The sequence below is a fragment of the Theropithecus gelada genome, chromosome 3, assembly GCF_003255815.1.
Source record: "Theropithecus gelada isolate Dixy chromosome 3, Tgel_1.0, whole genome shotgun sequence".
Taxonomy (NCBI): Eukaryota; Metazoa; Chordata; class Mammalia; order Primates; family Cercopithecidae; genus Theropithecus; species Theropithecus gelada.
In genome coordinates this window covers 176,117,862-176,131,920 of record NC_037670.1, presented here as the reverse complement: position 1 = coordinate 176,131,920, position 14,059 = coordinate 176,117,862, and the positions used below count along the sequence as shown (strand labels likewise).

General features: G+C 39.6%; 1 protein-coding gene and 1 pseudogene across 4 annotated transcripts in view; one reads left to right on the top strand and one right to left on the bottom strand.

Annotated features, from left to right (window-relative positions):
• The window catches only part of GALNT11 (polypeptide N-acetylgalactosaminyltransferase 11), an 87,203-nt gene that overhangs the window by 34,671 nt on the left and 38,473 nt on the right, over positions 1 to 14,059 (bottom strand). The gene's annotated exons all lie outside the window — the stretch shown is intronic.
• Positions 8,116 to 8,615, top strand: LOC112621377 (annotated as a pseudogene). Its single transcript, XR_003118717.1, has one exon. The product of XR_003118717.1 is annotated as a 40S ribosomal protein S24 pseudogene (transcript).

Genomic DNA, 14,059 nt, shown 5'->3' with positions numbered 1-14,059 from the left:
AAAGGCACTATCTCTTTTCAGATAGGTCAAGAAGTTAGGGCTGGGTGCGGTGGCTGTCACCTGTAACCCCAGGACTTTGGGAGGCCAAGGTGGGTGGATTGCCTGAGATCTGGAGTTCAAGACCAGCCTGGCCAACATGGTGAAACTCAGTTTCTACTTTAAAAAATACAAAAACTGGGCCAGGTGTGGTGGCTCACATCTGTAATCCCAGCACTTTGGGAGACCGAGGCGGGCAGATCACAAGGTCAGGAGACTGAAATCATCCTGGCCAACATGATGAAACCCTGTCTCTACTAAAAATACAAAAATTAGCTGGGCGTGGTGGCACGTGCCTCTAATCCTAGCTAGTCAGGAGGCTGAGGCAGGAGAATTGCTTGAACCAGGGAGTCAGAGGTTGCAGTGAGCCGAGGTTGCACCACTGCACTCCAGCTGGGCAACAGAGGGAGACTCTGTCTCAAAACAAAAACAAAAACAAAAACAAAAACAAAAACAAGAACTAGCTGGCTGTGGTGGCACACGCCTGTAATCCCAGCTACTCTGGATGCTGAGGATTTTCAGCATCGCTTGAACCCGGGAGGCAGAGGTTGCAGTGAGTCAAGATCATGCCATTGCACTCCAACCTGGGCAACAGAACAAGACTGTCTCCAAAAATAAAAAAAAGAAGCCAACACCCAAATATGAAGGAAATGCAAAGAAATCAGATGTCTATTATTCAATAAATTTCTCACCTGCTTAAGAAACTAAAAACATCCAAACAAAAATCAAAAGCTAAAATCAAAATCTAAACTAATAATGAATGAATAATGAATCTAGTATCTACACAACAAAATCCTTTTGTTTCATACTGTTTGCTATCCCTTCTAAAGGCAATTACCATGCCTTTAATATCCAAGTCTGAAAGCCTTTGAAAGGACAGTCAAAGCAAGTATCTCAGGTTACTTAAGGCAAAACAACTAGTGACAAATTCTTTCAATCATAAACTTGAATAGTTAACAGGGCCAAAACTTCAGCAGTTAGACATCAACTAATACGTTCTTCAAAGTTAAATGAATAAAAGGCTAACCAGTTGTGAACCTGAATTTATTAAAGTGAGACAAGTCACTATGGTCTTACGTTTTTCTTCAGTCGTGGTCTGGTAGCTGCTCAGGGATAGGTGCCTTATAAGCTGAGAGGTGGGTTTTTGCCAGGGAGGTACAACAGACAGGAATGGGGCAAGTATATACAGTGCGATGATTATGACGAATCACAGATTTAAGCCAGGGAAACAGAGATATGAGGATGTGGAAGTATGAGGCAAGATGAAAAATGTGAATAGGCCAATGGATTAGAGGTCCTGGTGTGGCTAAATAATTGCTGGAGTTGTTACCAGACAGAGGGAACCAGAAAGATGAAATGTCATGGCTGGAAAATGAGATGCTCAACATTGTGATTTTGGAGGGGGACAATTAATGACAGCAGAATCATCCTTTACAGATATGTGAACCCAAGATATCCCAACAGACAATTTGCCTGTAGGGTAAGCACTGCTATACTTACCATAAACGAGCCCCCTGAGGACAGGGGTCACTTCCATCTTTTCAGACCCATATGTTTAGCATAGTGCTTAGTATTAACAATTAATACATACTTGTTTGTATAATTTTTGAAGTGTATTTTTTGAAGTGTATTTCTGTTCCAGAAAAGGTTAAAGGACATTGTTTATATTCTGTGCAATGTGAAATCTTAGAGAAGAGTATAATATGTAAGCAGACCACATCCTAGGAAATGAGTGTTTATTGTGAAGAAGGAGAGGCAAGAAGGAGAGGCAAGAAACGTGGCTAACCAGTTTAAACAGTTTCATTAGATGGTTTCATTATGAAACAACTACTCAACACGCCAGCAAAAGTACCAAGTCTTCCTCTTAGTCCATGATTTCTTAACAATAAATTTGAAAACACTGTGAGAGGAAATTTTAAAAAGAGGTGATTTTGTATAGTTCTAACAAAATCAACTTGAAAATGTAAATTTTTCTTTTCTTTTCTTTTTTTTTAGGAGACAGGGTCTCCCTCTGTTGCCCAGGCTAGACTCAAACTCCACACTCCAGGCTCAAGTTACCCTCCTCTCAGCCTCCTGAACAGCTGGGATTACAGGTGTGCACCACTACACCTAGCTAGAAGAGAGTAACTTTTAAAGAAAACACGACTTTTTAAAATTGACCCCAGTCCCAAAAAAAGTCATAAAAGAGTTCCCCAAAACAAAAACTCTAAAGAAAAAAAACAAAAAACAACAAAACAAACCACCAGGCACAGAGAAGAGTGTCAGAGGAAATCCTACTGCTACTTAAGCCAAATATTTTTTTAAAGGAAAGCTTTCCAATTTGTTTTACGAAATGAACATAACATTTATTTCAAAAACCTGACAAAGACTCAACCTCCCCCACAAAAAAATCTCATTTATGAATATCAAGACAAACATCTTAAAATATTAAGCACAAATTTAACAATAAATGTCTAAAACATTTATGAGGAAAACAATGCGAAACTCCAAAAGGTCCCAAAGGAAGACTTGAACTAATGGAAAGATGTACATGCCATATTCTTGGACAAAAAGACACAAAATCCTAATAAATACGTCAGTTCTCCCTAAGTTAACTTGTAAGTGCTACACAATCATGTTAAATATATTATCAGTTTTTTTTTTCTGGAGCTAGACAAGTTAATTATAAAGTTCATTTGGAAAAGAATAAATAAGCAGAGAATAGACAGGTAAACTTTGGAAAAAGAACTAGCGAGAGGTGAGCCCCACTGCAGAGCAAGCGAACTCCAGGGCTTCTCTATTTAGACAGCACAGCAGGGCCCACGCACAGACAGACAAACCAACGGGAAAAGAAGAGAAAAAAGACCCAATTACATTTAGAAATTTAGAAATCTAGTATAAGTTTGCTATAAACAAATTTAGTATAAGCTTAGTATAAATAAAGACAACATCACAAACCTGAGAGGAAACGAATGACTTTCAACTAAATGATGTCAGACCAACTGTTTAGCCATATGGAAAAACAATAGAGTCTACTCCTCCCATCATTTATCAAGAAAATTGGATATTTAATTATAAAACATGACTCCATACAAGTACTAGAAGAGAATATGAGTAAATTCCTCTATTATCTGGGATTGGCCAAAATTTTTCTAGCTAGGACTAAAAAAGATCAGAATACAGGAAAAGAAACTGGATTACATAAAGACAAAAAACTCTGAATACTAAACTCTGGATACTAAAAGACATAAAAAGAATAGCAAAAAGACAAGTGACAAACTAGAAAAAATACTTATCATTGGTATCACAGACAAGAGTAATATCTCAATATTGGTTTTCTATTGCTATGTAATTACTACAAACTTAATGGCTTAAAACAACACGCACTTATTATCTTGCTATTTCTGTGGGTCAAGAGTGAGTACAGCTCAGCTGGACCCTCTACTGAGGGTCCCCAAGGCTACAAACAAGGTGTCAGCCAAGCTGTGTTCTCTCCTAGAGGCTTAACTGGGGAAGAATTTGCTCTGAACTCACTCAAATTGTAAGAATTCAATTCCTTGTGGCTCAGGACTGACAGGCCCTGGCTTTTTAATAGCTGTCGGCTGGAGGCCACCCTCAGATCCTAGAGGTTCCCTGCAGTTCCTTGCCACATGGGCTTCACCAATACAGCTCTTGACTTCATCAAACCAACCCTGAGGAGTCGCCTACTCTGGTCTGCTTAAGACACAGTCTTCTATAACGTTGATGTAGTCACAGGAGTGGCCTCCTATTTTTGCCATATGACCTAGCCTAATCAAGAGATTGACATTCTATCACCTTTGCTATACTCTGTTGGTTACAAGCAAGTCACAGGACCCGTCCCCACTGCAGGGAAGGGAATTACTGGGGGTCAACTTAGGGTCTGCGAGTCACAATCTCAAAGAGATTCTAAAAATAAAGGAACAACCACCTTATAAACCATTCACAGAACAGAAACACAAGTAGTTCTTAGCTATATGAAAAAAATGCTCAAACCTGCTTATACTAAGGGAAATGCAAATTTAAATTACATTGAAATATCATTTCCCACCCGTTTAACTGAAAAAATCCAAAAGCTTGACAACATATTCTGACAGTGAGGCTATAGAGAAACTTTCATACATTTGTAAAAAGCAAAGTAGAGGTTCCTCCTCAAAAACTTTCCTCCCCATCTAATTAGGAATAAATAGTAACTTCTCTTAGAAGCAAAATTTATTCAAAGACCTGTGCTAACATTCTTAAATATCTGCTAGCCGTGATAAAGAAATCAATGTACTTTATGTTCTTAGCTCCCACAATTTAGCCTAAATATTTGCCCTGGCATGCTTATACTGGTCCAAGCATTAGGTCATGGCCTGCTCCTATTCCTTATTTGAAGGTGTTTTTACCTTTCTCAGCATTCCACAAGTTACTTCCTCTTTCCTTTGTTCTCCTCTGCCTTTGCCTCTTTTAAAAAGTTCTAAGTTGCTAGCCAATCGGGACAAATACAGAATGTGAGGTTCCATCCCAGCCAATGGAAACCAGACACGGCAGTAGGGTGGATGCGTCAGGTTTTAAAAGACCCTGTCTCCTTTGTTCAGTGTACTCTCGTGGCAAAACTGCTGGTGAGTGTACCCTTTCTGCAGAAAGTAAAAATGGCCTTGCTGAGGAAATTAAATTTATGTTCAAGTGCTATTTCTTTACATCACCGAGGAACAAGCATTTCTAACACATAGTATACCTTCTATGCAGGTTCATTTAGCAATATCCAGCAAAATACACTATCTGCTCTCTGACTTAGCAATATTACTTCTAGTAATCTATACCGCAAATGGTAAAAATAGGAAACAATATATGCATAGGCCTACTCACTACAGAACTATTTATAATAGCAAAAGGCTAAAATCAACCCAATTGTCCATTAATAAGGGGCTGGTTGAACAAACTAACAACTATCCACACAACAGAGCAATACACAGCTATAAAAAGGAAAGTGTCTTTATTAATTGCTAATTGTAGATTAATCTGTAAATTATGTTGTCAGGTGAAAAAAGATGAGAAGAGTATATATATAGGATGCTACATATAAGTACACACACCTGCCTATATTATAAAACAAAGGATAAACAAAGGAAAGACAAAGCATAATATTGGGTTGGTTTCTAGCATCCCCCATAAACCATTTTTAAAAAGCTGATATCCATAAGAAGAGGAAGAAAACAGATAGAGTGGTATGGGGTCAGGGCTGGAAGCTGACATCATCTTTGTAAGTGAAGAGTAGCCTTATACTACTACGCAATCCAGGAAACTAGAAAAATGTGTATACAAAAACATGCAAATAACAATTTAAGCACATACATACTTAAATCTGCACAAAAAGCAAATTTTTATTGTGACTGTTAGCATCTACTGTTGTTAATATCTAAAAACTGTTGTTAATATCTAAAATGTTTTCTGGTGAACTATTTAGGTCACAAAAGGACTAAAATCTTAGCTCACCCAATTTACATTCCGGCATCATCATCAGATTAGCCTGAGGGGTATTTCTCAACAGCACAATACCCGGCTTTGAGGTAAGAAGGCTCCTTTTGAAATGCTTTTTGTAGTCGTCCTCTATAGAGGACGTAGTCCACACCAGCTATAAAACCGTGCTCCATAAAGCAGTTAAATTACATAAAAGTCACTAAGACAATGCCTGTTATGCAATGTCACTCTACAGATGATGGCTTAATTCCACTAATCTTCCAGTTTAAACAATCTAACGTTTTCCAGAAATCTTAATCTTTCAGAAATCTAAATTATTTCTGAATGATTTAATGAAAATCATTAAATAATCCTAAAGAAAAGGCTGATAAACTAGGAACACAATAGAAGATCTACAGGCGAGGCTCCATTCAGGGTGCTGGCAATTAATGTTTTTGTTTGTTTTTTTGTTTTTTTTTTGAGTCAGAGTTTCACTCTTGTCACCCAGGCTGGAAGGCGGCGGCAAGATCTCGGCTCACTGCAACCTCTGCCTCCCGGGTTCAAGCGATTCTCCTGCCTCAGCCTCCTGAGTAGCTGGGATTACAGGGGCCCACCAGCAGGCCTGGCTAATGTTTTGTGTTTTTTTTATTAGAGACGGGGTTTCGCCATGTTGGACAGGCTGGTCTTGAACTCCTGACCTCAGGCGATCCGCCCGCCTAGGCCTCCCAAAGTGCTGGGATTACAGGTGTGAGCCACTGCACCTGGCCTACAATTAATGTTTTAATAGCTTTTGCTATTGTGCTAAAAGCTCAGAAAATACAGAGAAGCAAAAAGGAAACTATTTAAAAATCACCAGAAGTCTCACCACTTCAATGTTCTGCTATATAATCTACTACTTATTTTTCATCTTTCTTCACTATCTACAAAATGCTATACTGCTTTTGGCAACCACCAAAAAATTAATCGACTCAGGTTAGCGGCATTATGGCTAATTTTCTTTGTTCTTTCTTTTATTTAAAACATTTTCTACAAGGAATATGTAGTGATTTAAGAAACGAGATAAAAAATTTCTTAGGGAAAAACTCCCTAACTTGAAAATATAAGAACAACTATGGAAAAGATTAAATACTTTAAGGCTATGAAAGAAATAGGATACCATATCATTTTAACCTCACAAGCAAAGGGGATTTCCATAGCCACATGTCCAAAGAAAACCGAACGGTTTTAAGCACACTGAAAGAATATTTTAATTTCATCAATATGTCAAAAATACGAGAATAAAATTTGAGTACTGAACAAATGTTCTAAAAGCACAATCTGAAGAATAGTTTTTCCTCTATGAATCATTATCTAATCTGAAATTCATAATCACCTTTTAATGTCCACCTTTTACCACAAGACTAATGAGACAATTCTATTTCACAGGACAACGTTCATTTTCTACCAGTATAAAATAATTTTCACAATATTTAATGCATTTAAAATGTATTTAAATATTTACCTTTTGGTAATTTCCAGTTATTTTCTTGTAAAATACCCTGTATTACAAATTGTTAAACAGCAAATATTTGTTAGCTTTTTCCATACAAGAGGCACATTCATATTTTAACTCAGCTGTAGTCATGTGAGTACAAATATTAATTTACAACAGTACAGTACCTACATACCCCTGTGAAATTACCAGGTGATGACAACATAAAAATATACATTATTCTTTCTCATTCCTTATCTACCCTGAAAACTAGAAGAAATAAACTACAGCTACCAATAGTAGTTTATAATTACAGATAAGGAGACTGCTGAATTAGGAAAGGTTCAGAGCAAATTCCAGACATCATATGCTCCCTGGGAATGATCCTCAGACATCCCTGATATTTATGAATCTCTTCTCTGTAAAACAGTCAAAAAGAACATGAACGCATGAAATGTCTAACACTGTGTCTCAAATGCAGAAGAAAACCACAAAGTAATGCTGATGGGAGAAAGAAGCAAATTTAATCAAACACACAGAAAAGAAACTAAAAGGACAAACAACATGGCAAATAGCTAAAAGAGCAAAACCTGGGGCAGCTGATGAGCCAGTGAACAAGGGATGGTAGAGGCTGACCATTATTCTTCAACACTTTGAACAAATGCCCAAGTAAAAAGTAGCAGCTCTCGCTCACTAGAGACCTGTGGAAGACAAGAAGGTAAAAGCTACCATAGCCTCAGGGAGCAAGAATGAGGTCAGTTGGTTTCTACCTCCTAATTCTATGGGGTAGAAAAGAACAGTAAGGAAAACAAATAATATAAATTGAAATAAACTGACTCTGGGCACCTGCCACTGTGTCCAGCTATTATACATAAATATTAATAGTAGTATTAATACAAGGGTCTTCACTTGCATCCTACACATACTCTTTCCTGTGTCAGGTATGCCATTCATCTGTGAGAGGCATTCTTCCTAGTTGGCCGGAAGAGACAGAGTAAGAGCTACCTATAAACCATGACTGAGGGGTGCTAGTGAGGGGTTCTGCCCCCTAACTGCCCATTATGCTGAAATTCCTGCATTATAAAATAATCCTTTGGGTCTGGAAAGCTTGTCTTTTATTTAAGATGTTCTTGCTTTTCCTCCCTGACTGTCTGAAGATAGGCCGCCATCATGGACATCGTAACTGTCCGCACTTCAAAGTTCATGACCAACCGACTACTTCAGAGGAAACAAATGGTCATCGATGTCCTTCACCCCGGGAAGGCAACAATTTCTAAGACAGAAATTCGGGAAAAACTAGCCAAAATGTACAAGACCACACCGGATGTCATCTTTGTATTTGGATTCAGAACTCATTTTGGTGGTGGCAAGACAACTGGCTTTGGCATGATTTATGACTCCCTGGATTATGCAAAGAAAAATGAACCCAAACATAGACTTGCAAGACATGGCCTGTATGAGAAGAAAAAGACCTCAAGAAAGCAATGAAAGGAATGCAAGAACAGAATGAAGAAAGTCAGGGGGACTGCAAAGGCCAATGTTGGTGCTGGCAAAAAGTGAGCTGGAGATTGGATCACAGCCGAAAGAGTAAAGGTGCTGCAGTAAAAGGCTACCTGTGTCCATTATGGATTTTTCACAAGCAGATTAATAAACTAAAAACTTTCATGTGGAGGAAAAAAAAAAAAAAAAGATGTTCTTATCTCGTGGTCTTCAATCAAAATAGAAGTTGCATCCTTTTTGTCCAATCAAAATTTTTGGAACTCTAGTACATAAATTATTTTATAAATGTGATTAAAAAAAAAACATGTAATTCATCAGTTGTTAGAAAAACACTCTCAGCAGAATTCTGAAAACCACTGCTAAAATTAGAGAGCAAGAGAGGAAGGAAGCTCAATCTGAGGAAAATGAATCAGACTATTGCTTAGAAGTGGAAAACTTTAAAAATCACCTTATGCTATATTTAGAATCTCTTATTCTGTGGATTGTCATCTTACATGGGGTTTCAAAAATCTCTGCCATTATTTATTCAAATATTCCTTCTGGCCGGGCGTGGTGGCTCATGCCTGTAATCCCAGTACTTTGGGAGGCCGAGGCGGGTGGATCACCTGAGGTCGGGGGTTCCAGACCAGCCTGACCAACATGGAGAAACCCCGTCTCTATTAAAAATACAAAATTTGCCAGGCTTGGTGGCGCACACCTGTAATCCCAGATACTCAGGAGGCTGAAGCAGAAGAATAGCTTGAATCCAGGAGGCGGAGGCTGCGGTGAGCTGAGATTGCACCATTGCACTCCAGCCTGGGCAACAAGAGTGAAACTCCATCTAAAAAAAAACAAAAACAAATATTCCTTCTACCCCACTCCCTCTTCTCCTTCTAGAATTCCAATCACATACGTCAGACTTTCTAAGGATGGGGTGTATTTCTTACAGCCTCTTCAGTGTTGCCCAGCCTTTCCCCGCTCACACGTCATTCAGAGAGGTTTCTTCTGATCTCTCCGGGGGCTCACTTTTCTCTTCAGCAGTATCTGATCTGCTGAATCCACTGAATCCTCCATTCTGGCTACTGTATTTTTTAGATCTAGTATTTCGTTGTTTTTCAGGTCTGCTTTGCCCCTTCATATTAAGTTTCCAATTCCTTGTTGAAATGTTTTTATTCAACTTTTATCTCCATGAACTTAATAAACATATGCTTTAGCGTCTGTCTGGTAATTCCACTGTCTACGAAGCCTGTTTCTATCCTCTGTTATCTGTGCGGGTTCTTGTTAAGGTTGTCTCCCACTGGGCCTGGTTACACTGACTTGGTTGTGTGGTGGACACTAGTTGAAAAATCATTTCAGAAATCATTTGAGACACGAGATGTTATCTTCCTCTGGGGAGGATTTTCATCTGCCTCTGTTAGGTGACTGGGGTCACCAGCAATTTGAGATTACCCTAATCCATTTCACCATTTGAGATTTACTAAACCCCCAGGTGACCCCATGGAGCTTCAGTCCAGGCAAAGGCGGGCGCACTCCCAGCCCATGAGTGTTCTGGACGGCAGTCTCTCAAGGCTTCAACATTAACCCTAGGTGGCTCACCAGATTTCTTACCCACGGCAAGTCCTAGACTCCAGTTTTTGTTCCTGTCCTCCTGTGAGTCAGTTAACTACACTCCCCAGCCTCTCACCTGCTCTTCCAGAACAGCAAATAGCGAGCAAAAGCGGCCCTGGGTCAGAGGCTCATGTCTCTGGATTTCTACCTCCCGAATCTTAGCCCAGTAATTCTTTACTATGTTGTAAATTCCTTGATGCTTTTCAGAAAAGTATCAGCTGGCTTTAACTAGGTTACTCAGACCATTATCGGAAGCACAAGGCCAGGGCTATTTTCTAAACAGTTGTTTTTGCATTTCAAAGTGTGCAGGCTAGGTATTGCCCAAAAAAAAAAAAAAAAAAAAAAAAAATCAGCAAATCAAACTGTGACCAAATCTTGGGCCTTTTTTTTTTGGAGACAGGGTCTCACTGTCACCCAGACTGGGGTGCAGTGTTTATGCTCATAGCTTACTATAGCCTCCAACTCCTGGGCTCAAGCGATCCTCACCTCATCCACCCAAAGTACTGGGATTATAGGCATGAGCCACCATGCCTAGCTATCGGCCTTTTTCAGAAAATTTTTTTTCTCCATACATAGTGAACTGTATAGGAAATTAATTTCTGAGTATCTACCACCTCAACAGGTTTAGAAAGCTGACAGATTTAATCAATCTGGCAAATCACCAGATCCTAGCTCATGCTGTTAACCAAGCCCAGTAAATAAACATCACAGTTACTGTCGTTTGCAGGTCCCGTTGAGCATTACCATCCCACACAGTGTTCTGAATTCCAACTGCCAGTACCTGTATCTCTCTGGCTTCTGAAGCCCATCTACCCACGTGCAGGGCAGACCCAAACTACAGGGGAATGTGTACCGACCTACCTGAGGGCAGTCCTCACAATATACTGATAAAAACAACCCCAGCTTCCTTAAATACAGCCTCCCTCCAAACTCCCAGTGGAAAAATAACAACTCAGACATACGTATTCTACACTGGCTATAGAATTCCCCAACACAATGAAGCTTCAGTTGTCCACAGCGGGACCTGGCTTGAAAACATGCCCTTTATTGGCTGTCTCTCCTAGATGGCACACTTCATTCCCCTACTGGTGTGTCCTGGGACTACCTGGCAAATACACAACTTGGATTCAGATTTCAATCTCAAGATCTGCTTCTAGAGGAATGAAAACTAATCAATTCAGGTTTCAACAGAAAAGGAACAATCTGACAAATCCTTAGATGCACTAATGAAAAATCTAATAAAGAGAGCCTTTACAGCTTTTGTTGCCTTAAAGTGCAAAATAATGCATAAAAAAAGGTTTTTCTGAAAAGTAGTAAGATACCTTTATACTTGCAAGAACAGAACATTAAAAAGTGATAACCTTGTCCCTTTTTTTTTTTTTTTTTTTTTTGAGACAGTTTCACTCTTGTTGCCTAGACTGGAGTGCAATGGCGCAATTTCAGCTCACCGCAACCTCCACCCACAGGTTCAAACGATTCTCCTGCCTCAGCCTCCCAAGGAGCTGGGATTACAGGCATGCCCCACCACGCCTGGCTAATTCTGTATTTTTGTAGAGTTTCTCCATGTTGGTCAGGCTGGTCTCAAACTCCCGCCCTCAGGTGATCCGCCCACCTTGGCCTCCCAAAGTGCTGGGATTATGGGGCGGGAGCACAGCAAACTGTGCTGGAAACCTGGAAAGACACAGACGATCCACTTACTTGGAGCAGAAACTGCCGGAGCCATAAGCTGGTGCTGGAGGCTGGATGTGGACTAGTGAGACAGTGAGAAGCTCGGGGAAGCAGTCTCAGGAGGTGCGGGACCCACACTTCTGTGGGCTTTACCTCCAGAAACTCCACCAGGCACTAAGGTGGAAGATCCCAGAAAGATCCCTTCTGGCAGGGGAGGGGAAGAGTAATAAGCCCAGAGTTTTCTCTGCCACAAAGTCATTTGCTCCAGGGGAAAAAAGCTTTGCCAGATCCTTCTCCTAACTAGGTAAATGCAAAAGGCATTCCTCCCACTCCAGTTCCCTCCAGCCTTCCTGTCATATCTACAGGGCAAAAAAATTTGCAAAGGTCAGGGCCTCAAGGAAACAGGGCGGGAATAGGGCACAGGGGAGAAGAACTCTAACACTAGAGAAATACTTGTGAAGATCACCACCCACTGTAAGAGTGAACCTATGTGAGACCCAGACCCGCTGTCAGACTGAGATTTAACCAGATTCCAGAACTCCCACCCTCCCTCACACTTTAAGCTGGAAGCATCATGCTCCCAGACTTCAAAATATACTACAAAGCTGTAGTGATGGAAACAACATGGTACGGGCATAAAAACAGACACAGAGCAATGGAACAGAACAGAGAACCCAGAAATTAATCCACAGTAACTACAGCCAACTGATTATTGACAAAGATGCCAAGAATACTCACTGGGGAAAGGACAGTATCTTCAATAGATGGTACTGGGAAAACTGGATATTCATATGCAGACGAATGAAACTAGCCTCCCACCTCTATACGAAAATCAACTGAAAATGGATTAAAGACCTAAATGTAAAACCTGAAACTATAAAACTACTGAGAGAAAACAGGGGAAATGCTTCAGGGCATTAATCTGGGAAAATATTTTATGAATACAACTTCAAAACCCCAGGCAACAAAAGCAAAAACAAACACATGGGATTATGTCACATTAAAAAACTTCTACACAGCAAAGGGAACAATCAACAGAGTGAAAAGACAACCTACGGAATGGGAGAAAATATAAGCAAACTATTCATCCAAAAGGGGATTAATATCCAGAATAAACCAGGAACTAAAACATCTCAGCAGGAAAAAAAAATCAGATTTAAAAATGGGCAAATGATCTGAACAGCCATCCTCAAAAGAAGACAAACAAACGGCCAAAAAATATGACAAAATGTTCAATTATCACAAATCATCAAGGAACGGCAAATCAAAAGCACAATGAGGTATCATCTCATCCCAGTTAGAGTGGCTATTACCAAAAAGACAAATAAAACAAAACCAACAAATGCTGGGAAGGATGCAGAGAAAAAGGAACTCTCATACTCTGTGGGTGAGAATATCAACTAGTATAGCCACTATGGAAAACAGTATAGAGGTTCCTCAAAATCTGCAAATAGCATACCATATGATCCAGCAATCCCACTACTGGGCATTTATCCAAAGGAAAGGAAATTGGTATATCGAAGAGACATCTACATCCCCGTGTTAACTGCAGCATTATTCACAACAGCCAAAATACAGAATGAATCTGGGTGTCCAACAGATGAACAGATAAAGAAAATGTGGAATATAAACACAATGAAATACTATTTAGCCATAAAATGAGTGGAATCCTGTCATTCACAGCAACATGGATGGAACTGGAGGATATTAAGTGAAATAAGCCAGGAACAGAAAGTTAAACACCACATGTTCTCATTTATATGTGGAAGCTGAAAAAAAGTTATCTCATAGAAAAATTAGAACAGAGGGTACTAGAGGCTGGGAAGGGTAGGGGGAAGGGAGGAGATAGGAAGAGATTTGTTAAAGGATACAAAACTACAGCTAAATAGGTGGAATAAGTTCTAGTGTTCTATAGCACTGTAGGATGACTACAGTTAACAGTAACATATTGTACAGTTTCAAATACCTATAAGGAGAATATTGAATGTTCCCAACACAAAGAAATGATAAATGTATGAGTTGATGGATATGCTAATTACTCTGATCTGATCACTGATACATTATATGTATAGAAACATCACTATGTATCCCATATACATAATTATATGCCAATTGAAAAATAAAATAAAATGCATACTGTAAACTCAAGAGTAAACACTATGATGGAAACAAATGCTTATTCCCCAATGTCACAGAGAAGAATCAGCAATCAGACAAAAAGTTTCCTCAGCAAGGCGACGTTTACTCTGCAGAAAGGGAGGTGCCCATCAGCAATCCTGCCACGAGCACACACAAAGTAAAAAAAGACACTAGAATATTTATCCTTTACGCATGAGGTCCCTATTGCTGTGTCCTGAC